This window comes from Carlito syrichta, unplaced genomic scaffold (genome assembly GCF_000164805.1).
Source record: "Carlito syrichta isolate Samal-C Ts95f unplaced genomic scaffold, Tarsius_syrichta-2.0.1 Scaffold314260, whole genome shotgun sequence".
Classification (NCBI taxonomy): Eukaryota; Metazoa; Chordata; class Mammalia; order Primates; family Tarsiidae; genus Carlito; species Carlito syrichta.
This window is the reverse complement of record NW_007258356.1, coordinates 361,658-387,142: the sequence shown is the minus strand read 5'-3', so window position 1 is coordinate 387,142 and position 25,485 is coordinate 361,658. Positions and strand designations below refer to the sequence as shown.

General features: G+C 38.7%; 1 protein-coding gene across 2 annotated transcripts in view; it reads left to right on the top strand.

The window, feature by feature from the left end:
* Positions 1 to 25,485, top strand: part of SLC8A1 (solute carrier family 8 member A1) — a 332,937-nt gene that overhangs the window by 225,871 nt on the left and 81,581 nt on the right. The window lies entirely within an intron of this gene.

Sequence of the window (25,485 nt, the reverse complement as noted above, 5' to 3'; positions counted from 1 at the left end):
GAGCGGCCACTGCACTCCAGTATGGGTGACAGAGTGAGACTCCAACTCAAAAAAAAAAATAAAAATAAGTCTCAGTCTTTACAAACTTCCCCAGGACCCCAATCTTTTCTTACTAGACAACCTCATCTCATCCCAAGCCTATACCTTTGCTATTCAGCTACAGGCACAAGATGAAATGTAATGAATTAAAATAATGCATCATATTAGACAATTAGCTATCATTTCCCTACCAAATAACATCATGTGAGTCCCTTCAAAGCAAAAATTCCAGGCCCTTTAATGTGGCTGTGGTGGACATGTTTACAGCCACACCATATCGGGCCTATAGCACTTACGTAGCTACCTGTGTCATTTCATGGCAAGATCCTCTCTGATGCTTGTAGGTTCATTCCTGTTTTATCTCTGATGGATGCAGGGTTAGGGAATTCCTCTTGCTCATCCTTTCCCACTTCCCTTTTTATAAATTAGAAAATGTTCATTTCTAATACACTGACAGTCCAACAGCTTAGGAAAACGCAGTTCTTGTGGTGAAAAATAGTTACCCAGCTGTAGTGAATCAAACAGATATTTCATCAGTTGTCTATGTAATTCAACTCACTGCTTGCTTTCCTGAGGCCAACATCTAGTATATTAGATACTGTGACACAGTGATCAACAGAGCACCACAGACAACTTGCAAATGTGTTTTTCCCCCACCAGTCATTTCCAAAACCTAGGGAGAAAGACAAGGTAGAGAAGGGTACAGAGAGTTTTAATATTCCCCCTGGGAAAATAAACCATTCAAATAGCAATGACTAATACTTAAGAGATCTCAGACTTTTTTAAGTAATTTTTTTTGACTATTCAGTAGAGAATGGGCTTTTACCAAGCTCTTTCTCTCCTTCATCTAGTCTGAGCCTGTTTCAATCCTGTACCATTCTTGTAACCATCAAGCAGCCTGTCAGGAAAAGAATGAACAAAAAAGACAGAACTAGAAAGAGTAAGATGAATGCGGAGAGCTGTAAGCCAAGCAGAGAGTTTTCACTGCCCCCACATCCATGCCCTAAAATAGACATGAAATTGCACATGCTTGTATTTCATTGGCCAGGTTAAGAGTTAGCAGAAATTAATAACTGAGTGCTTTTTTTCTTAATGAAACTATTGCTTTGTCAGGAAAATAAAGCAGAATAACTGCAAGAGTAAACCCAGTCTCCAGATCAGCTGACTAGCTGGCCAACAGTGGCAAACAAAATGCACCGAAATTTGTACCCAAGGCTACTCTGCTTAGGACCTTCCCAACAAGCACCCAAATAGTGATGATGGCTAAGCATGGAGCTTAAACTTGATTCATTAATGACCTCCTTTAAAAATAGCATTCCTCCCTTGCTCAGGAGATGAAGGAGCCTTGTCAGAGATGCCTCAGCTGTTAAACTTGGCACCCCTATGGAAGCCCAGATAGCTAAAACTATTTTTTATCCTTCTCCTGAACCTCCCCTCTTTCTTACCTGTCTTTTCTTTCCATTTTCTTCTTCTCTCCACTGCCCCCCCCCCTTTTCCGCCTCTTTGTCTTCCTCTTCTTCCTTTGTCTCTTTCTATTTCTCCTTTTTCTTTAAATAAAACTTATTTAGTCATAGCCACAATGAGTCTCCCTTCCAGTCCTACTTCTAGCAAGTTGGAAGGCCACACGTTCAAATATAGAAGAACAGCCAAAACACCTTGGGTTGTTATGCATGAGATGAAAAAAATTAAACATACAAAATAATGAGCTGTCATAGATAAGAAAAGGTAATCATATTTACTTGGTGCAATTTCAGTCAAATTCTGCCTAATCCAACTTTGATAAAAAGATATATTGATTAAAAATTTATACATTTAGCTGGTCTTGGTGGCTCAGCCTGTAATCCCAGCACTTTGGGAGGATGAGGCAAGTGGATTGCCTGAGCCCGCGGGTTTGACACCCACCAGGGTAACTTGGCAAGACCTCATCTTTACAATAAATCAAAAATTAGCCAGGCATGATAGCACGCATCTGTAGGTCCGGCTATTTGGAAAGTTGAGGCAGAAGGATTGCTGGAGCCCAGCAGGTCGAGGCTGCAGTGGCCGGAGCATGCCACTGCACTCCAATCTGGGCAACAGAGTGAGACTCCAACTCAAGAAAAAATTCATATATTTATAGTATATATATATATATAAATATACATGATGTAGTATTGTAGAGAGGCTCTATTGAAACTAAATCACAGTTTTCAAGCCATCTCATGAATGGGAAAGAAGTCATCTCTCTCTCATGAAATTGGCAATGCTCATTAATATACACATTTGACTCCTTTAAGACTATTTCAAAAACTTGGAAAATAAAAATATAATTGTTATAAGTTGAAGTGATTTTAAAAGAGCTTACTTGTTTGGATAGGCTAACAACTCATCAGAACTAAAAGCTTGAAGAGTAAAGAAAAGAATTTGGTAATTGTAGTGCTTGAGACCTTTTGAAAAATATTGGTATTTTCTTCTATATCATACTGTATCACTGAAGGAGTCTCTAAGGGTATATTTTGACTTCATTTCTATTTCTTCTGCTTTGGAATCCTTTGCCAACATTGAATTGGAGAGAAAATGTCTAATATCTTCAATGAACTCTTAAGGGTTGATGGGAATTTGAAGAAAACCTTAGCAGTATTTTGAAATGTTTTGAAAGAACTTCCTACTATCCTGTCCATAGCAAACTTTGCCATGTGCTGACAGTATAGCGGTGAGGAAATTGCCTACAATTACTCCTTGTGAGCCTTAACCAATTTCTGGGTTTTAATTCTGTGCAGAAAGCCTACAAGGTCAAGGAAGAGCTTCTCTACTTTCACTTTCTCCTTGTTCTCTACCATTCCTCCTCCATGTTCATGCACACCTCTAAAGGTTAAACTCCATGACCAGTTCCTCTCCTGCATCCCAGTTGAGAGGGGCACATAGATTGGGTTCCTCATCCTACATGCACTCTTCCCTCCTTAACTTCTCCAACAAAGATTTTTGTGATTATGGAGTTGATATCAGACCCAGGAGGCCTATTAAGGGTAACAAGTAGAAATAGGATTTAATGTTGAGGATCATACAGGGAAGCCTAGTTTCCTGTGATATGCTGGCAGGGCTTGCTTTCTAAGTCAAAACTTTAGTGTAAGTTAAAAAAAGCACTCGGGGGTAACTCCCTGCCACAAAAGCTGGGCACACAGCCAGGGCACTGTGCTCACTACCCTCAGGGTGAGCCAAGAGTCCCAGAGCACACCAGTCAGCATTTTTCATCCAAAGATGGGGGTGTCCCGCTGGAATCTAAAGCAGAAGAAACAGGGCTACCAATGTCTGCAAGCAAGAAAGTCAATTAGCTTCTTCTCCCAGATGAATGTTTTCATATTTTATAAAGCATTAGTGTCCCTAGATATATGTTATCATTCATAATCAGAAAAGTACGTAGGCAAAAGCCCGTGGTGTGCTTCTCTTTTATTCTCCTTCGCTGTATATACGTAAAATACAATGTTTATTCATGTACAAAAGTAATTTTAACCTACCTGGTCACACCAAATTTTTTGTCTTAGAAACAGCCTTTCTAGCGGCTTATATTTTATCAAAAATGTGGTGCCTGATTTATTGCCATTTACTTGTCCAAAATACAGTAATTACCTACAATTTGTAGTGAGTTGATCAAAGAAGAGCATGGCTAGCAACAGGTAATAGGACATTTTTATGTAAACTAGAAGTTCAGGTATCCTAATAGGTAGCAGAGGGAAGAAACACTGATAAAGTGAAATTTAGGTCCAAAGTGGTTCCTAATTAAAACTTTCATTAATAGCAATACTAGAGTTAAATGGATTTGTAGATGAACTCTAAGAGGTTGAAATATAACTTCCTGTTACATTCTGAAGGCTGTGTCTCTCTTCAACCCTTTGAGACAAATTTGTTGTTCCCTTTCCCTTAATATTTGTTCTGTAGGTCTTTCTGCAAAGGCGTATCCTCACACAATTCATTCACCACAAGCTATTTTATTTCAGAATACAGAAATGTTTGCTGCTGGATAAAATCTAAGTTAAGTATATGGTTACTTGACAATATTTTTCACTTTTTAACCCCAGCTTTGTTGTCATGCAGGTCTAATTTAGATGGGCTTATCAGTTAGGTTATGTAACTGGTGGAAATTAGCATTATGTGTGTCAATGTTATGACAAAAATCTTCAGCTAGTGGTTTTACAGACTGACAGGTGGGATAATTTTAGCAAAGCCTCATCTTGTTATTCTATTTAATTTGGCTTCTGCTCATAGTCTAGGGTAGAGGTTGACATTACAGTTCACTCTAAAGTAGGAATCCTCTGCACTCACAAGAACAACAAAAGCAGCATTAGGAAGCCTCCCAAAGTATGACCCCTGGTTACCTAAACATGAAAACTGGAGAGCAGACCAGAGAAGCATCTAAGTAAGCATATAGGACTGAGGAAAAAGCCTGTTGAAAACTGAAGTCCACAAGAGAGATCCAAGTCAAGAAATAGCATGCTCTAGGAAGGCCTATATGTCAACCCATTATCATCTATTAACACCCCAATTCACTTACTTTGTCAGGGATCAGACCGGCAAAGGAGCTTGATAAGATCATGAAAAACAAAAATGAATCTCCATTGGTTTGGGAGCCAAGAACTGTGGAATATGATTGCAAAAGGTTTTGAGGAAAATGACTTCAGTAACTATAGGCTAACAATAATAACCATAGCTAACATACATTGAACTCTTTCCGTGTACAATAATTCTTACAAATGCTTTAGCAGAGCAAAGGATGGAAACTATTGAATTACACATATCCTAAACACATAGCACAAAAGGAATTAGGAAAATATTTCTAGTGTACTATAAAACTCTTAAGGTTCTGCCTGACTGTACAGTGTTCCTGAATTTGAAAGTAGAGATTGACTAAAGCTGGTCCTCTGTTCCATGGGAACTGATCCTGTAAAATCACTAACATATCCATAGAAATGAAAATCAGGAGGAAAAATAACTAAGGTAGCAGCTTGAGATGAGGCTTTCAGCCCTTAAATATCCCTCCTTTTACCCACTAATTGGTTAAAATGCCCACCATATGTTATTCCTTTGAATGTTGGCCTGAAAACCCCAATAAAATACTGATCCATTATATGACTTAAGGTAATGCACAAACAGATAATCTGCTAAACAGCTTCTTAACACTAGGCTTAGAAATCATCAAAGACAGCAGATGTGTTCAGGTAGAGGTGAGGGCTGATTACAACTCCCCAACAAGACTTGCTGATCTGGAAGGAGGTGCTGTTTGGTCCCAGCTCCAAGGGTGTTGGAGAATCAAGGAGGCATCCAGAGGGAATCCAGAGAATGAGGAAGGTGTTAGGAAAAGCAGATTCCAGAGACCATGAGGAAAATGGTACCAGTTCATAGCTGGAGAGGCTATAATTCCTTCTGTCCACAGCCAACTATAGGTTTTGGTCTTAAACACATGAGGCTTCAGGTGTACATGTGTGCGCCCATTCATACATGAAAATATTCAGAGAAAGACAGCTGTAGATATAGATGTAGATACTGGATTCCTCGCACCCCTCAAGCAAGGTTTCTCAAGGCACCCAGCCATCATTTCTACTACTGTGGACACACAGAGGATTTCTAAATATCCATGATCATCTACGGCTGTTCACTTTTCACAGACCATTAAAACTGGTGTGGTTATGGTTTTTCTTTTAGGAAAGTGGAATTTATTGTCTTGCAGTCTCTCAAAGTTAGGCATAGTTTGCAAATTTGGGCACCCAAAGCAAGTGTGATAAAATTATCCCCAGTGTGTTATCCCCAGCACTTCAGCCAAAAGAAAGACTTGCCAATATGAGAGAATTGATGCAGCTCTCTTCTCTGTAGCACCAGCAGCAAAGTGGATTTCCCCCATTCCATCGTCCCACCAAACCACAGTATGAAATGGTCACTTTTGATAAAAAGTGAAAAGAAGGGGGGAAAATGCATTAGAGATTACTTCTCAGATTCTAAACTGGAGTTAAGCAAAATTGTGGAGAAATGAAGGGACTTTGAGTCAGTAGCCCAAGTTTCCTCTGTGTCCTACTGCTTACCTACTGCTAACGCTCCCACTCAATTATTCAACCGTCCATGAATAATTGTCATTCATTACATTACATTCATCAGTTGTGGGTGCATATTAAGCACAATATTTAGTTGTTGGTGATGTGTTGTCCCTTTCTGAAAAGAATACAAAAAGACTATGGCATCAATTAACAGGTGCAAGGTTCTGGGAACCATTAACTCCACCTACTGGTCAAATGCATCCAGTCTAGAAAAGGCTATTTCTCTTGGCTGTGGATCATGATTGCAATTCTAAATGAACATCTTCAATGGTAGATTTCATGCCTGGGTCATTCTGTGATATTCTTAGCAAATTACCTAGAGATACTCATATTTCCAGGAACTAGAATTTGAGGCCTGGAAATTTGACATGAAATGTGTTATCATTTCTGAAGTCATCTGACTCAAAGAGGAGACCTGTAGGGAAGAGACATCTTAGTCATTTCTTTTAGATTATAAAGACAATGACTCTGCCTAGCCCTCGTGCCCATCCCACACCTAACACATACACTTCCTTGACCTAAGTTTGAGGTCCCATACATAGGATTCTTCAACCAAGTCTACCTGTGACTGATTGCAGAAGATAGTGCTGTTGCATCAAGAGGAGCTCTGAGTTTAAGCCACTCTGGCCAAGAATTTGAAAAAATTTATTCTGGAAGAAAGAGAGGGAAGGAGGAAGAAGAAAGGAAGGAATGGTGGGAGGGAGGGAAGGAGAGAAGGAGGGAGGGAAGGCGAGAGGGAGGGAGAAAGAGAGGGAGGAAGGGAAGGAAGCAACCACTCTTTAGTGCTCTACCTTTTTTTCCTTCCTCTGGAAAGGAAGGAAGGGAGAGAAGGAAGAAGAGAGGGTGCAAGGCAAGCCAATCTTCACTCTTTACTGCTCCATTCCTTCTTCCTTAAGGTGTTCCTGATGTACCTTAAAAGATTTAGGTAATCTGAAGAGAAATTAAAGTATCCTGATGCCTTCCTGATACTGCATCTCTTCTGTTTAGCACTTGGCAATAAGTATCAGACAGTCACCAGCATAAGGAGCTATCACTTTCAAGTCTTCCTTTAGATTACCTAGGATCTATGTTTCCATCTCTGTCTCTCTGTGGGCCATATTGAAATTCTTTATTTTCCTCTTCCTCCTTTTTTCATTGCTTACTTAAATTATATACAGTCTTTATAGATTTTCAAAACCAAGACAAATATGGTGCATTGGGGTATATATTATGAATCATAGAAAATTTTATTTATTTATGCTATGAATACATTTTGTTCATCAAATTTTGATTAAGTATAAAATCATGGTATTATGTGGGCATTAACTGACTTTGTTCTTCCAAATCTTATTCATTTGTCACTTTTTTTAAGTGTTTTACTCATATATCACTTCACCTTTCGTGTCTTCAGAAAAATCATTTTGTCTTCTTTCTAAGACGAATGTTCCCCCACTTGTGTCTGGGATTTTATGTCGCTCCCACCAAGTCAAAGAGGACCATTAGTCCCTTGGAACCTGGCTTTTTTACTCACCTCTTTGCTGAATCCACCCTCTTAAGGATGACAGACTTCATCCAAGCTCCAGATCTACTGTTCTTTTCTGACCCCTGATAGCACTAGCCCTTTGAAGCATCTTAAAGAACTGTTCCTTTGACTTCCACAACACTTTGAAGGAAGGGTCTGCTGCTTAGCTTTTTCCATTGTCCTGTAGGATCCTTTTCTGGCTGGTGTTTCTCTTTCCACTATATATAAATGACATTCTTCCAATACGCTTTTGTCAGTCACTTCTTACACCACCATGTATCTCTTTCCTTTGCTAAATCTATACATACAAGTCTCCCCTCAGCATCGATGATTTTCCCTTCTATATCTTTAACCCCAGTCTTTGTTGTAAACTTCAAGTCAACACTATCATCTGTCTATTAAGAAAAGCCCAACGGCAGGTCCTACTGGCTCCTCTAAATGACAAACAAAATGTCAAACACTGAACTTAAAAGTCCCAACATCGTTAGAAAATGTTATAGGCAGAATGACTGTAGTTATTTTAAAGGTGTCAACCCATATGAGTTTCACATCTTATGAGTATGCATAGTAAAATAATCAAAAGAGATAGACTGGGAAGATTGTTGCAAGATGATTATAGAGAAGTCCAACAGCTCCAAGCCCCACAGGTTGTCCTCAGTCAATGGTAGCCATTCATTTTATTACTGAACTTGATCCTACAATTATTTCTAGACTGCAAAAGAAAAGATCTACTTAAGAATGACCTGGCTTTTCCCAAGGTGATATAACACTAGAAAATGAGGGTCTTGATAAAAACTTACAATGTTAATGAAGCCTTATAAACGTAACCATTCGAAGAAACTGTATATGACAAGAAGACAAAGGTCAACAGGCCTTCCAAGAAGTAAACTGAGTGGGAAGGAGAGTAAGGAGAGAGCTGATGAGAAGCAATTCAGAAGAGTAGAGAGTTCTAAAGGTCAAAACTCAATTCCCAGTGTGGGTGGAGAAATGACAATAAATGCTTTGATTACTCAGCATTCATTAGATAATACTAAATTGCAGGAGAAGCAGGAATGTCATTTGCATTTCAGATTTACCCCTTCTCCAACTTTCATTTTACAGAAAAAGCCTTTTTAAGATCACTTAACAAGCTTTTTCTTTTCCTTTAAATTTTAGAAGCAAGCATTAACACCACGTTCATAGTGACTAACACTTTCTTAATTATTCCCTCAATTTCTCGAAATGAGATGTGATTTGGTTGCATCCCCTTTAAAAGTCATAGCAGGCGGGGCTCGGTGGCTCAGCCTGTAATCCCATACTTTGGGAGGCCCAGGTGAGTGGATTGCCTGAGCCCACGGGTTCAAGACCCACCTGGGCAACTTGGTGAGACCTCATCTCTACAATAAAAATCAAAAAATTAGCCGGGCATACTAGCGTGCGCCTGTAGTTCCAGCTACTTGGAAGACTGAGGTGGAAGGATCGCCGGAGCCCAGCAGGTCGAGGCTGCGGTGGCCGGGAGCGGCCACTGCACTCCAGTCTGGGCGACAGAGTGAGACCCCAACTCAAAAAAAAAAAAAAAAGTCCTAGCAATCTATTCAAAAGACAAGCCCTGGATGATCTCCTTGGAGCCTTTGGAAAACTGAAGCCAGCACTTGTAAAAGATTAAGTGAATATCCTGAGAGCAGGTATCTACTTTCTGCTGTATCAATAAGACTCCTTTTTTTAAACACTCCAGCCCTTGGTACCCTTATCTTGTAAACACAGATTCCCAAGAGCCTTAGGTGTTAGGCCCTATTGGCGCATTATATTTAAACAGGTATTTTAATTATATTCCTTATTGAAGCCACAGCTAATTGGTCATTGGTCATTTAAACTATCTCCAGATAGAAATTTAAAAGACACTCTCTAGGCCTCAGTTTACTAAAGCAGTGGGTTAAATTAGAACAGAACAAGCAAATACACATTCTCTCATGTGCCAATTCAATTCAATCAATAGAGGCTTCCTGGAGCTCTAGGTAAAGAAAGATTTGAGACCTGAGGGGACCTCTTCTCTGTCTCACTTGGCTGATGATCTTGTTTTGCTTCCTATTTTCCTGAGAAAATAGAAGCAGTCAGAAGAGACTTTCCACAGACTCCCACTTCTGTCCATCGGCCAGCATCTACTGCAATGCACTCTGCCATCCTAACGGCTGCTATTCTATCTTGAGGTACCGTCATCTTTTGCCTGGAACCAACGTGGCCTCCCTGATGCCACCCTCTTCTCTACAATCTATTCTCAACAAAGGGATCCTTTATAACCTAAGTCAAATTATATCCCTTTTCTGTTCAAAATCCACCAATGGCTTCCCATTTCACTCAGAGCCAAAAGCCTTTCTAGAATCTGCATGGCCAATGTAGACTGACCCATGTAGATCTGACCCCACCAGCCACCCTTCCCCTCACCCTGCTCTTACCTCTAACCTTTTCTCCTGGGTCTTTTTTTTTCTCCAGTCACAGTAATGTCCTTACACAGGAGAGACACACTCCTGCCTTAGGACATATGTACACTGGCTGAACCATCTTCACCTCTGCCTTCTGCTCCCCAAATTCCAGATGTCTAACCTACTCCTTTCTTTGCAGTCTTTTTTCATATGTCATCTTCTCAGCAAGGCCTACCTTGACCATCCTATTTCAAATTTCAACTGCCATACCCCACCTTATCACTCCTCATCTCCTTGGCACTCCTTTATTTTTTTCCATAGCACTCTGGCATACGAAATACTTGGATTATTTATTATATGTTGTATACCTGTCTCGTCTCAAGGAGAAGACAAGGATTTTTTTTTCCCTTTTTGTTTTACTGATCTATAGCCAGTTCCCAGAATAGCGTCTAACTCATAATTAGTGTTTGCAAATAAGTGAATAAATGAACGATGGCTGACATGGGTCTGAAAGGGGAGAGTGGAAGCATCCATTTCTGGATAATACCATCTTGAAGGCCTCCAAATTTGACATTCTCTGATTCTTTTCCCCTCAAAAGTAAGCATTTATTGAGTGCTCAGACCCAAATTCTTTAAAGCACTTTAAAGTCTAAAAATATGAAAGGAAAAGGGACAGAAAGGACCCTTATTGCCCTGTGGTTTCTCATTTCCACTTTTGTTTGTTTTGCTTGGGGGGTAGGAAGAGAAGACTGTTGAGGGACTCAAGATTCCTCTGGTGCCCAAATTTGTGAACTCTTTCCTGTATGCAGGACCTTAGAGCAGAGTTGATTGGTTGTAGGGCCAAAGAAAAAACTGCTGTTCTCTGTATAATTTTACTTTCAAATATTGTAACTCAAGTACCAGTAGGATGCCTAGAAAAAAAACAGGGAGTGCCTGGTGCATTCTCTACCAAGTTGCCCTCCTTCTGAGACACAGGGCCAAGAATCTCTCTTCATTCCCTTCTTTTTCTGCCCGGTGGTACTTAAAAGACTAATATTCAAGGATATTCATTTGACTTCATGTTGACTCTCCAGTGATTTACAAGAATCTAGTAATTCCTAGGAGAACTTTGAGCAGTAATCTGTCATGTGTATAAGTAAGATTTAGATCTATTTATTGCAAAAAGGATTTGATAGGAGAGCAGGTAGCCCTTTGGGACCTTGACTGCATCAAGAGGTCTATAACTAACAAGCAAAATGCCCAGAGAGAAACTTCAGGAATTTGCTTCCATGCTCATTGGACTGAGATATAACTTGGATTCTTTCTCGAAGCTAGACACTACTAACAGCCTTCATTGCTCCTGCACCATACTTCTTCCTTCATGTTCTTGTCTCTTTCCTTGGCTGTGGGAATGGAGGTGAACACATATGTATGTAACAGTTCTCTTGGATAGCTTGGATTACAAGGAGAGAGGAAATCCCTCTAGTGTTGTGGCTATGAAGGGAGGTCTGGTTCATAAACCTTAAGGTTAGGCCAACTTCCAAGAGTTGTAGCATACTTTGAAAGGAGCCTTAGCACATATTTTGGCGCCATATTTTAGGAAACCCTCCAAGTGAAATAGATTTCAACTAGTGGGAGCCCCAAAGGGTAACACTCCAGAGATACTAAAAAGAGGGGAAAAGTGGTTATGTTTCACCAACTTAACACATTTTCTAGTGCTGGTGCTATAGACTGTTAAACCAAACATTCCAGAAGACATGATTCCCATTTTTTGACTTGAAAACTTGAAGCCAACATCTCTGATATAAGGACCTCATGCTTCATATTTTCTTAAGCAATCATTTTAGATTGCTTTTATCTTCTTAATAAAGTGGATTTGTTAAATGTATAAATATAGTTTATTTTGTGTTGCACTTGAAGTTATATCAAGTAACGATATGGGAAACCCAAGATTAAAAGATTTTTTGTCATACTTTGGATCACTTCTTTAGATTTAAGAAAACTGCAGTCATGATTTCTGTAGAACTTATTCAAGAGGTAGAATCCCACGTTTGTGTAGAAAAAAAGCGAAAAAGTTGTAGACAAGACCACGAATGTCATGCAATGTTATGTCATTCAGAAAGTCAGCATCCCCTGTCACTCTCCCTAAGGGCGTTGTTCATGTAAAAGGATAAAATGACACAGCCTGAAGGTAATGGGAAAGTATCTGGCCAGCTGAAAATTTTTCCTAGTGGATGGAGCATCTCCAAAAAAAAAAAACACCTCAGAAATAAATATCATCTTTAATTGAACTTAAGATGACATTGATTATACATATCATTATCTTATGTACCATCATCCAAGAAAAAAATGCCCACAAGTAATTGTGACACAATTGCTTTCTTCTCATGTAAAAATTTTATTGTAAATGTACTGAGACTTTCTTATTCTTAATTAAATATATTTTTATCTTACAGCACTCTTTTTCATACATCATAAGGAAAATGTTTTAAAATAAAGTATTTATGCTAAAACTTCTTCCCTTCGGAATCCAGCTCTTTGGTATCACTTTGCAATTCAGAATCATTCATGCTTGTGTTTTCCCATGAATTTACACCTTGTGCCATCATAAGCATCAGTGATATGACACCTCTTAAAGAAATCTATGAAAAAAATGAAAATCATTGGTGCTGAGCTCTCAGGAAGACTTTGCAATTATGTAACCCCAAGTTTCTTTGATTCCTGCTTTAGAAACATGTCTGATTCTCTACGTCCTTCAAATCTCTCCTCAACCTGTTGGTTTCTAGGGGTGAAGAGAGTGCTCCAATTTTACCTTCAGCATTTTGTTCCAAGTTCTAAAACTCATTCTACTGGTTCTAATGTTCATATTTTCGATGATTGTGTTTTACGATAAGCAAGGAGGTATTTGGGCCATTTGATGGGTCTTATTTTTAATTTTTATTAAAACCCTCAGGCCTTCTCTGAAGTTCTGCAGTCTAGATAAATTATTATGATAAACTACAATATACAATTCATAAAATTAAAAGGAAATAAGAATCCTTAAGGTTATCCTTCATTTTGGCTGCCTGAAAACTTGCATTTAATGAGCAATGCGATCAAGGAATGAGTAAGAAGTGAATAATGCAATCACTCTTTGAGTTAATAGGATTTTGTGACAATAGCTTGATCAAATAATTACATTCAGGACAGATTAAAATAAATGTTCCAAGGTGATGAAGTGACATCTTTTGGTTCTAGAAGTAGATGTTGAGGAAAGTGGCCTGATTTTGAGACTAGAATTCAATAATTGTCTACAATTCTGATATTTGGAATGACAGCGTATTCACTTTAGCCTTCAGAAATTAGGTAAGCACATGACCTAATTGGTTCTTAACAACCTCATTCTATTTGGTGGTCCCATTATACTGTGAAATAGAACCTTATTTTTTCCTTTTTTTGTTATGTTGTTGTTGTTTTGGGGGGGAGAGGTGTAGAGGGAGGGAGGGAAAGATAAAGACTGGAGAAGATGGGGGGAGAGTTAGAGATATAAGGGAGAGAGATAAAGAGAGGAGAGGGAAAGAGAGAGGTAGAGAAGTGAAGAAGGAAGAGAGAGATAAAGATAGAGAAAGAGAGAAGTCAGAGAGCAGAGAGAGGAAGTGGAGAGATGGGGAGAGAGAAGGGAAAGAGAGAGACAGAGAAAGCATGAAAGAGGGAGAGGAAGACAGGAGAGAGAGATGGGAAGGGAGAGTGAGAAAAAGAGAAGAAAGAAAAAGAGAGAAGACAGAAAAAGAGGATAGAGAGAGACAGGAGAGAGAGTGAGAAGAAAGAGACAGAAAGTAGAGAGAGAAAGAGAAGAAGGAGGGAGAGAGAGGAGGGGAAGAAAGAGAGGAGGAGGGAGAGAGGAGAGAGTGATGGGGGTAGTGTAGAGAGAGAGGAGGGGGAGAGGGGGAGCCCCAAGAGGAAATAGAAACTTATTTATTCACTATTTGGCAAATTCTCTGAAAACAACCTGATTTTCTTATAATTTTATTTTTTCCAATCAAATATTTTCATTAGATGTATTTTGTTTTCATGTGTTGATGAGAATTTTTGTGTTACCAAGTCATACAAGCACAAATAATTCCTTTGTTAGATCATGTTTCCCTATTTCTAGGCAGGACAATGTGATCACTGTACCCATGGGTCAGTGATTACAGCACAACTGAAACAGAAAGTTGCCAAAATTTAAAAGAAGACATATCCGAACTTAGACTTTCCCATTATACCTTATGGTCCTTGAAGCATTCCAAAGTTGTAATCACTTCAAAATGTGTCAACGAGCTAGAAGAGGTAGGATTTATTTTATCCTTAGTCTTTTTTAGACCTAAAAGTAAATGTTTTTATTATTTTTTAAAATTATTTTAATTGGCAAATAAAAATTGTATATATGTGTGGTGTACAACATAATGTTTCAAAGTAGGCATACGTTGTGGGATCGCGGAAATGAGCTAATTAACATATGCATTACCTCACATATTTATCAGGTGTGATGTGGTTTTAACTAGAGATAATTTACCTAATAGGAGGTAAGCTGGCTATTATTATTTTACCTTCCAATTAATTCACAACTATGAATGACTATATGCCCAGCTGACATCCAGGTATGCAAAGTAAAAGTACTGAACTCTTGAAATAGACTGTGAATGTGAATAATGGAAAACAATGGAATGGCACATCTCACCACTCAATCCTGTACTTTTCAATATGGTAACCACTAGTCCTATGTGGTTATTAAGTCATTGAAATGTGACCAATCCACAGTAAGAAGTGCTGTAATCATAAAATACACACCAGATTTCAAAGGTTTGGCATAAAAAAGGAATTTAAATACCTCATTAACAAATTTTGTATTAATTGAGTGTCAACAATAATATTTTGGATATACTGGTTGACTAAAATGTATTATTAAAGTTAATTTTGCTTTCATCTTTTAACTCGTGTTGTTGTGGTGGTTGTAGAGTCAGGGTCTTACTATGTTGCCCAGGCTGATCTAGAACTCCAGGGCTCAATCAGTCCTCCACCTTAGCCTCCCATAGTGCTGGGATTATAGACGTGAGCCACTGCACCTGGCCTCTTTTTTCGGAAAATTATATATGTGGCTCACATTGTATTTCTATTATATTTACTATCTAATCTATTCAGAGTCAAGCTTCCCTAGTCCGCTCTGAAACAAGACATCAACTCTGCCAAAGGGATAGAGTCATTAAAATGGGGCTAATCCATGGTCTCTTGCTGGTTGGGCTTTATAAATTTAATTAGCTAATGGAGCTGGCTAAGAACAAGGTCCATATGGTTGTTTTTCCTTCAGCTAAAGGCAGAAATGTGTAGTCGCTTCTGCTAAAAACCGAGGTACATAGTTGTTATTGTGGTTACTCTCAACTGGGGTGAAAAAATAGTCTGAAAACCTGTAGTTGATTTTCTTAAAAGATCATTGGGAAAATGATACATTTAAAATGCCCTATGGGCGTTTAGAAATTTTCTGACCTTTGAATTTTTTTATAAACATTGCACCTGGAGTAATTTCACAGTTCTTATAAAGTAAGTAACAGTCTAAACCCATCTTAAAAAAATGGAACAACATATTCCAAATTTAAGACCTTTTCTGGACTTCCAAGCAAACTGCCTGAAGAGTAACTGCCACAAAAGGCTTTTAAAAGTATGAGTGCATGTTTCAAATGTCATCTAAAGAACACACAGATCTTTCTACATTTTTTTTCTTTCTCTTTAAATGTGCTCTGTAAAATTGTTTTCAACTCTCGCCATGTTAGAATATAGGTACTTAGATTAAAGTAACCTCCCAACTCTTGGCAACACTTTACCAGTTCATCTTTTTTTTCATTTATTATTCAGCTGGTTGTCTCCATGTGTTGGAATTATGTCTTTTTGATTAAGACTCCCCTGAACTATTCTTGAAGCACTCTTGGGCAACTAATAGAAGTTTTAGCAGTAGGCATGCTACAGGACAGCGATTTTTTCTAGACGAATGATTTGGGAATAGTTCATGGATGTGGAACATTTTCTGTTTAGGTTTTGCTGGCAACTAGATCCAGTAAATGGAAAGCACTCATGTTAACACGATGTTACCAGGAACAGAATGCCTGATTTCTAAATATACCACAGTCAAGTTCTTGAGCTGTAAACTACTCCAATCTTCTATGGCCTTTACTTTGTTTATCTCTGGGTGTGCTTTGAGCCTCTTCACATTTGCTGGTGAAAGGTGTATCTCCAAGTTTATTACCTCCAGGATGAGGAATGCGGTGTTTCTAATAAGTGACATTTGGGAGGAATTGCAAATAAACACACTTAAGGGGGCCTGAGCAAAACCATGCTAGCATTCGCCAATGGGTAAGAATTGGGGAAGATCTGACTAAAGTGTATCTGTGTGCTGTTGGCTTAAAAGCAGCAATCCTATGTTGTCTGTGTGGGCTCCAAGCACAGCATGGTTACAGAATCACTGAGTTATTTAACATAGCATGTCATTTCTCATGGCTCCTCATTTTTTAAAGCGTGCTTGAAGTTGCTTATGTAGTTGCCATCCTGGCTGACATTCGCTTCCTCTGGGAAAGCCCACAGTATACTCTATCTGGGCCTGGAGACAATTTCTTAGTCATGAACACGTGCTTTCAACCAAAGGGTAATTGCAATTCTTGAACAGTGACTTTTTAATTAAGTGACATGTTGGCTCTCCAGAACCACAACTCCATTGACTCCATGAAGTAAGTTTCTCCCTGCCTGTGTGGGTAGCCACGGTTTAGCTCTAGGGTACTTTTAAACTTGCTAATGTTGTGTGGTGGGTCTTGATGATTTCTGCATATGATTTTTTAGAGTGGGAGAAATGGTAGTAGCTTTGAGGGAAAAAAATTATATGACCACTATTCTATATTTTGATTCAGTAAATATTTCTTAATTGTTTTCCCTTCTCTTCAGAAATGTAGAACTGAGGCAGACAGGGATTTTGTTCTCAAGGTATTTACAGTTCAGATTGGCAATCAGGTAGGAGCAAAAACACCATGCAAGTCAGAAAATGATCTATGCCATGTGAATTTATAGACAGTGGGATGGTAAATTCAGAAAAGAAAGAGGAGATTCTGAAAGGTAAATCATAGATGGCTCTGAGGAGGGGATGGCCATATAGCAGTATCTTAAAGGGCTGAGTAGGCCTTGGACATGCAAAGATGTGAAAGAAAGACATTTGAGGTGGGAGCAATAGCATCAGAAATTGATCACAGATCCCAATGAGAATTATAAACAAGTTGGGCCGTTTTTACTATACTGAGTTGACAACTCTGTATTCATTTCATTCCTTGCACTTTGCTCCATGGTGCTGAATTCATCTCTGGAAACCCATCCTCTAAGGGTAGTGCAGCAAAAAGAAATCACACACACACACACACACACACACACACACACACACACACACTCTTACAGAAGCAGCTGTCCATGTTCCAAATTGTATGACTCTTTGCCTTGGTTTACATGACTTGTATCCTCCTCAAACTAGAATACCGGAGAACCTGTATGTGCTTACAAAGTTAAAGTTCAGGAAAATACTGTGCAGTGTTAAAAGGGAGAGTGAAACCATATAACCATAGCTTCAGTCTAGACCAGTGATTCTCAATAGGGAATAATTTTGCTGAGATTGATCATCTAGGTCAAACTTAATTCCTATTTCTCCCCAAGATAAAATACTTGCCTTAAAATCTCTGCTTTGCAGTGTGGCGATTCCTAAAACTCTAAATATCAACCTCCCATATGACCCCGCAATCTCCCTACTGGGAATATACCCTGAAGAACTCAAATCACTCTATAAAAAAGATACCTGCACATGTATGTTTATCGCAGCGTTGTTCACAATAGCAAGAACCTGGAAACAACCATGCTGCCCATCAAAAGAGGACTGGATTAAAAAAATGTGGTACATATACACGATGGAATACTACGCAGCCATAAAAAAGAACAAAATCATGAATTTCGCAGCAACCTGGATGGAACTAGAGTCTATAATACTGAGTGACCTCTCACAGAAACAAAGATCCAAGTATCACATGTTCTCACTCATATAATGGACCTTGAACATCAATGTAATACTATAAGAAAATGACTGACGGTACTGGGAAACTATGGGGGGAGATGGGATTAACAGTAGCAAATATCTGTCTGGGGATGGGGAAACACCTCTTATCAACAGGGTGTCTGAATGAAATATAATTGTACACCTAACCCTTAACTGTACCCCACAAAACCATAATAAAAAATATTGATTAAAAAAAAGAGAAAAAAAAAATCTCTGCTTTGGACTACCTAAATTTTATCAAAAAACAATAAATTTGTAAATTCAGTTTTGTTTTTGACCATAGAGCCAAAGAGTATTGAATGAGTAGAAAACACTGATTAGACCCCTGTCATAAAAACAGAAAACCATAAAACTTATAGTCTAATAAACATGAGAAACAATGGTGACGTTTGTCTATGTAACTTAGTAGTCTTGAAGGAGAATTAAATTATTTATGAATTTTTATTTTTTACTTTTTCTGAGGGAGTAAGGTCTCCAATCAAAAATGGAATAGTATTTCTGAGTATTTTGGTTTTATATTTTATACCCTACCCTTAATTTGATTCTCCTTTTGGTTTGGTTTTGCTTAAAAGGCAAAAAAGAAGAAAAGAATAAAACAAGAGAAAAAAGTGTTGTGTGCAGAAATAAAAAAATGCTGGCATTCGTTGTAATATTAAACATATTAACTTGAACTATTAATCTTGCTCTTAATCAATGGTTTTATCATATATAGATATCTAGGTGGGTTGTTTTATTTTTCCAACACAAATCAATCATATGAAAATGTATATTGTAGATAGTTAGAAGCATGAGGTCAACTGAGGGCAAAATTGCTAAAATTAAAAGAAAAAATGTATTCCTCTGGCTTATTGCAGTAGTTTGAAGAGTTTTAGTGACTTGGTCAGTGAGGAATATGTCCTCATTTGACATTGTACTGTGAGAGTCCCCTGAAGAGGTCTTCTCATTAGTGCTTGCAAAAGTGCCTGGTTTCCAAACCTACCATCAAGGTCACAGGTGATACAAGCAAGTGAGAATGCAAGCAGACATAAGGGGGTTAGGAGAGACTAAGCTTCAAAATGATGGTTTGCATGTGCTGAGACCATATGCATTCTGGCCCTTGATTTCGAATTGCTACCTTTTGAGTTCCAGATGTTGATGGGAAAAAACAGTGCACATAAAACTCTCAAGCATTGGCATAATAAATTAATTTAAGGTCCTCATGACCCAGGAAGGAAGGACAAAGGAAATAAACAAACAAACAAAAAGCTCCAGCCAATGAAATCCCTGGCCTTCTACTTGCCACAAGAACAGTTACCTACAATTTCCTCCAGGAATCAAAGAAATTACTAAAGAGGGCATTTTATACTTAGTAATTTGAAATCTTCTATGTGCTGCAAAGAGACATATAGATATGTAGTTTGGAAACCAGCTAGTGAATGCCCTGAAAGACAAAATCTTAACTCCTCCTATAGTATATGCTTGGCAAGTCCTCTGGAAAGATCTATCTCACCCTCTCCATGACAGTTTACAGAGGAGCATTAGTGTGATCTATTTAAGAGTGATGTAAGCTGACTTTGTTATGAAAACAATGTAATTTTAACATTGGAATGACATCTGGTCTGTGTCACAGCTCCATCAGGATGAATGATGGTAGGGGAAGAGAGACTTGCCTTTGCCAAATTTGGCCATTGATGAGAAATGCTTAATTCCTCTCCTAGTTCCTCTTTTAAAACCAAAACTAAGAACCAGGGCCTAGTGTAAGTCCAGTCAATTTTGAAGCAATCAATTATCATGGAGAATTAGAAACATGTGTCAAAACGCACAAACCCTGTGGCTGAGTTTCTGCTGTTGTATTTTTCTAAATGAGGAGAGGCATTTTGAGGACATAGTTTCCTGGCAAATAGTATAGAAGAATTTATTCGGCTTGCTCCCAGAATCTTTAATTCATATGGTCCTAGAAATACAAGAGTGATTCCCACCATGAATGATTTTGTGTAATTTTCACAATCTTTGGCCGGGCACGGTGGCTCAAGCCTGTAATCCCGGCACTTTGGGAGGCCGAGGTGAGAGGATTGCCTGAGCCTGTGGGTTCAAGAACAGGCTGGGCAATTTGGCGAGACCCCATCTCTACAATAAGTAAAAAAATTAGCCAGGCGTGGTCGCATGCGCCTGTAGTTCCGGCTACTTGGAAGGCTGAGGCGGAAGGATCACCTGAACCCAGCATGTCGGCACTGGGGTGGCTGTGAGTGTGCTACTGCACTCCAGCTTGAGCGACAGAGTGAGACTCCAACTCAAAAAAAAAAAAATCCACAGTTTTCCTTCCTTTGTGGTCTATTAGTGCTCTGGAGTGGTATCTGTCCTCTAGAAAATAAATCCTATTAGCTGTTTTTCAGGATTCCAAGTAGGCTCATCACATACCCTAAACCCAACAACTAAAACTATGGAAATGTTTTTAACCCCACTTTGAAATAGGATCAGATTAATTTTTGGAGTCTTAAAATTGAACAATTCTTTATTATATGAGCAACCAATATCTGTATTTATTAATTGGATTACCAAAGAATTTTAAAATATAATAACTTTTAATGGAAAGTTAAGTTTTCAAAAAACTTACAAAGGAAAATTATGTTATGGGCCCTAGAGAAAGTCATAATTCAATTTTTTTCTTCAATTGTGCTTTCCATTAAGCTGTACAATCTTTCTAAAAGTTCAAAGAATTGATCACAAAGAGATCCCTTTAACCTTGTATACATAGAGAAAATAATTGGCAATTGAGTTGATACAAACTTTGTCATGGTAATGAGTATCCTGGAAATTAAATTTGGGGGTCACTCCCCAGGGTAGTTATTGCCTTGAAGACAGAATTGACCCAGTATCATGACAATATTCACATGAACATGCTCAAAACATGCTCTCCATACAACCAAGAAGCAGATCAAATATGCAGGTCTCTGAGTTTGGGTTTTATTCTTCTTGTTATCTGTATCCCTGAAGGATTCATTTCTCACTACAGAGAACATTCTGTATTTATACTATGGGTCAAATATAATATTTTTACAGCAAATGAAATTAATAATGCCTGGAATGTTTCATAGGAGTTATATTAATTAATTAGATATTGTCACCAAGTGTTTTAGGCATCTTGGCGAGCATACTACATAAATATATAATGTTGATATTTATATATCCTCTTTCTAAGCTAAGGAAATACAAACAAGAACTCTGGTTAGTAGCATTCCATGAAAGAATGTCCAGTAAATTAAGCCAATGTGTGTGTGACTGATGCTTTATTTCAAGCACAGTTGTTTTTCAAATGAAGAGGTTTCTTGCCACCATTATCTTTCCTAACACTAACCTATCCTTTACTTCTAATTCCTACATCTGACCCATGTTCACATGGTTCGCTCGTACCTATATCTTTGATTTAATCTACCACATAATTATTTTAGAAGGATGACGTATGTAAACAATGACTTTTCCAATTATTTAAGATGCAACTAAATTTGTATAATACATTTTAAAAATAAATTTTAATCAATAAATACATTTTAGTTTTATAACCTCACCCTGCATTTTCAAACAGCAATAGTTTCAAAAATCTTCAACACTTTCTTCTTCCCAAAGGGCTGACCATAGTTGACAAGTTCTTCTAGAAGTTTGGGTCTGACCTAAATTTTATGGTCTCTGCTGAGCCCGGCCAATTTCATTTTCAGTAACCGGTCATTCTCTCCCATTCTAAGAACACTGAGTTTTTCTTGAGACTCCTTATTTATATGAGTTTTGAATATAAAAGTGAACCCATTAGAGAGTGAGTATACAAGCCTGAGAAGAGTAGGAAAGAGAGCTCTCTCACTAAAGAGGAAAAGTATCCTATTTTATCGTAACTGTCTGCTTAATTAAATGAATTTCTGAACTGTTTTATTCATAAAAGTCATTGTGTATGTTAGGGAGTAATTAATTGCTCAGAAATTGGCAAGTACTTCCTAAGGAACATTTTTCGTTATGATATACTTGACATTTGTGGCTTGCTAGTTCCATTTCTAGTCTTAGACACTGCACCATAAAATTCTAGCTCCATCCTGAGGCACCAGCTGTCACTCCTGCCAGTGATTTCTGGGCTGAGAGAATCATGCATGGAAAGTGGATCTCTCAATAGATGCTAGATTTATCAGGACTATCACTACTGAAATGCATTCAAAATTATTTCACCTGGCCCCCAAATGGCTTTATGAACCTGAAGCAATGAACTCCAGGAGCAAATGGCTTTGCATGGAGTAGTGGCAGACAAACCTGATCCAATTCCACAGCAATAAACGCTGGATTTCATTTTATTTGCAGCCACTGATATGTGTGATATGTACAGGAGCAATTCCATGACATCCTCCAACGGAAAATTATATAGGTTACAGAGCAAATCGATCTACCATAAAGAACACTCTCCCCTGCAGAATACTCTACATACTCCATAATTCTGTGAGATAATAAATGGTCTGTTAACACTAATCAATGTACTAAGAGTAGACATGATAGAAATTTACATCTTAAAATACAGTGGAAAGAAAGAATCCACAAAAACCACAAAGGACCACTTTTTGTTTTCAATCCCTGAATATGACACCTATCAATCTAAGAAAGTGTTATAGGAAAGGATACATTTCAGGAGCGGACTAAATGTGGGGCACAAGACAGAAATTAAAGATTGGTTTTTTAAAGGCTTTGATGATATTTGTTGTTGAGCCTCTTAACCTGAGGATAGGAGCAGGTCTCTACAGTATTTTCCTAAGGCCAGTTGACAGATGATTGCAACAAATGTATCAGGGGAACTTTTTTTTTTTTTTTGAGTTGGAGTCTCCTCTGTCACCCAGACTGGAGTGCAGTGGCCGCTCCTGGCCACCGCCGCCTCAACCTGTTGGGCTCCAGCGATCCTTCTGCCTCAGCCTTCCAAGTAGCTGGGACTACAGGTGTGCGCTACCACACCTGATTAATTTTTTGATTTATTGTAAAGATGAGGTCTCGCCAAGTTGCCCAGGCGGGTCTCGAACGCGGGCTTAGGCAATCCACTCACTTCAGTCTCCCAAAGCATGGAATTACAGGCTGAGCCACCGAGCCTGGCTAGGGGAACTTTTTAATACCATGAATTCCCACTGCTCATACTTTACCTACATATACAGAGGCTCTGATTTGATGGTCAGGACAAAAAAATCTGTATGTTTATTTTTAAAGCCCCTTGGGAAATTCTAATGGCCAGTGGATCTGACGGTCCACTGGTCTAATAATATATTCCTTCTATAACCTTCAGAACGTCACAAGGTCAGAGCCTGATTTTTCAAGGTGGAATGAGCCTTGTTTTTACTGGTAATCCACCTCTTAAGTTTTTATCCACACTTGGGTTTTCTACTGACACCTTCTCTGGAAAGTCATCATTCACTACAATTGTCTCTGCTATGCACCATCTCATTCGCCTTCTCTTTTGTATTAAAACTCTTTGCAGCACCACCATCATTACTCCCGAAAAATCTTTCCTTATCCCCACTCAGATCACTCAACAAGTCAACTCTTTGGTTTTATTCCCGAGATTTTCCTCTTGTCCTAAACTCTAACCTCCCCACCCCCCACCCCGCCCTTCAGTTGTGGGTCTTCTGATTTTGACATATTAGAGCCTCCTCCTCCAAGATGAAGGACATCCTCCCCTAAGCATCAAGAACTCTACAGAGTCTCAGCCCTCCTGTAACTCACACCTCTCTCTCTCTCTCTCTCTCTCTCTCTCTCTCTCTCTCTCTCTCTCTCCCTTTACTCTTTTACACTGTTGCCAGTGATATTATTGCAGGATTGGATTTCACATTTCTATCATTTTTCTTTTGGGGTTGTTCCTTTGTGGGGAAAAAAAAACTCTGTCAATGTACATGAATATTTTGCCATCTTAAAATGTATGACAAATATATAGAGACCTTTCATCTAGACACTTCATCTTCACTGAAGATCTGTTATGCAGAAATATTCCATACATTCTATATAAAACATTTCCCATCATGATTTGGACTAAATATAACAAGACAAGAATTTATTATCTTCTCCCTACAAAAATTCTTTAACCTCCCATATTACTATCTTACCTATCCCCCATGTTCAGAGCTGTGAACAAACCATTTACTTAAATAACTAATAATATATGTAGATAATCACAAAGAAATATATAACAGAAGAGATTTGGGAGGAAACAGGTAGCAGGTGCCCAGGGAAAAGGCATTGCAGTGGCTGCAACTTTTCTCCAAATCCTTTCTCAGCTTTATCCCATTCCTCTGGTTCTCCAAAGCCCTAGACTGATCCCCACCAGTTTCTCAGCCCCACCTCTCCCTGACTTTAAGCAGGAGGGACTAGAGAAGCATTAGCCTAGCTCTCTGGGCCTCACCATCGCAATAGGTTTGTTGATCATCAGATTCTGACCTATTCTCCAGTTCCAATAGTCCTGTATTTTATTTACCAAATAAAATATTTCTGCCTCCCTGTATTGGTTTCAGGACTTCAGTCCATCCTGTATAAAGGTACATCCTTCCTGTGATCTGTTCCCTGAAAGGATTGCTGCTTCTCCCAAATGACGATGGGGTTTTGATACATGATGCTATGAGAAGCCCTTTGTCGCTTTATTCTCCATTGCACATAATTCAGCTCCATGATTTCTTGCCCATTTCATCCAGTGGGTTATGTGACTTCATCTATTATTTGTTTCCATTATTCTTGGTTCTTTGTTTTGCCTCTTTGGTATGGACCTTCACCTTAATGGCTTTGTACAGACTCCCTCATAGTCATCTCCAATAGGCAGGTCAAGTGTCAAGCTTAGCCTCTTCCAGTCTGTCTCATCCCACTGTAATGAACCAGGTCTGACCCTAGGACATGATGTCAACTGTTGCTACTGAACCCTTGCTGTCTCCTTTGCTTTCTACCTTCCACTGCTCCTGTCTGGTCCTAAAAAGAGCAAGGAACTGATGTCATGCCCCCAGTCTTCATAGACCTCATTTGCCTCCAGTGTTAAATGACTATTTCCCAACACAAACCTCAAGATATTTTATTATTTCTATCTCTATCTCTCAATTTCTCTCCCCCCCCCCACACACACGTATGTGCCTGCATGCAGACACACATCCCCATACACACACACATTGACTGCTGAGGAATCTCAGTCATTTATCAGTCATGTATCAGGAGAATGATACTCTTTTTACCCTTTCCCACACCTCAACTTGTAAATTTTCATTTCATCACATCATTTTGGTTGTAATTCTCTCACCAATCCTCCTGCCAATACTGTATAAGATAATGTAATATGATAGCAATTTTCCATGTAATTCATTAGCCTCAGACTTTCGTTGGTGATAATTTCATTTAAAAAACTTAACATATATGCCCAGATATCATTTTGTCATGAAGCTTGCCAAAACC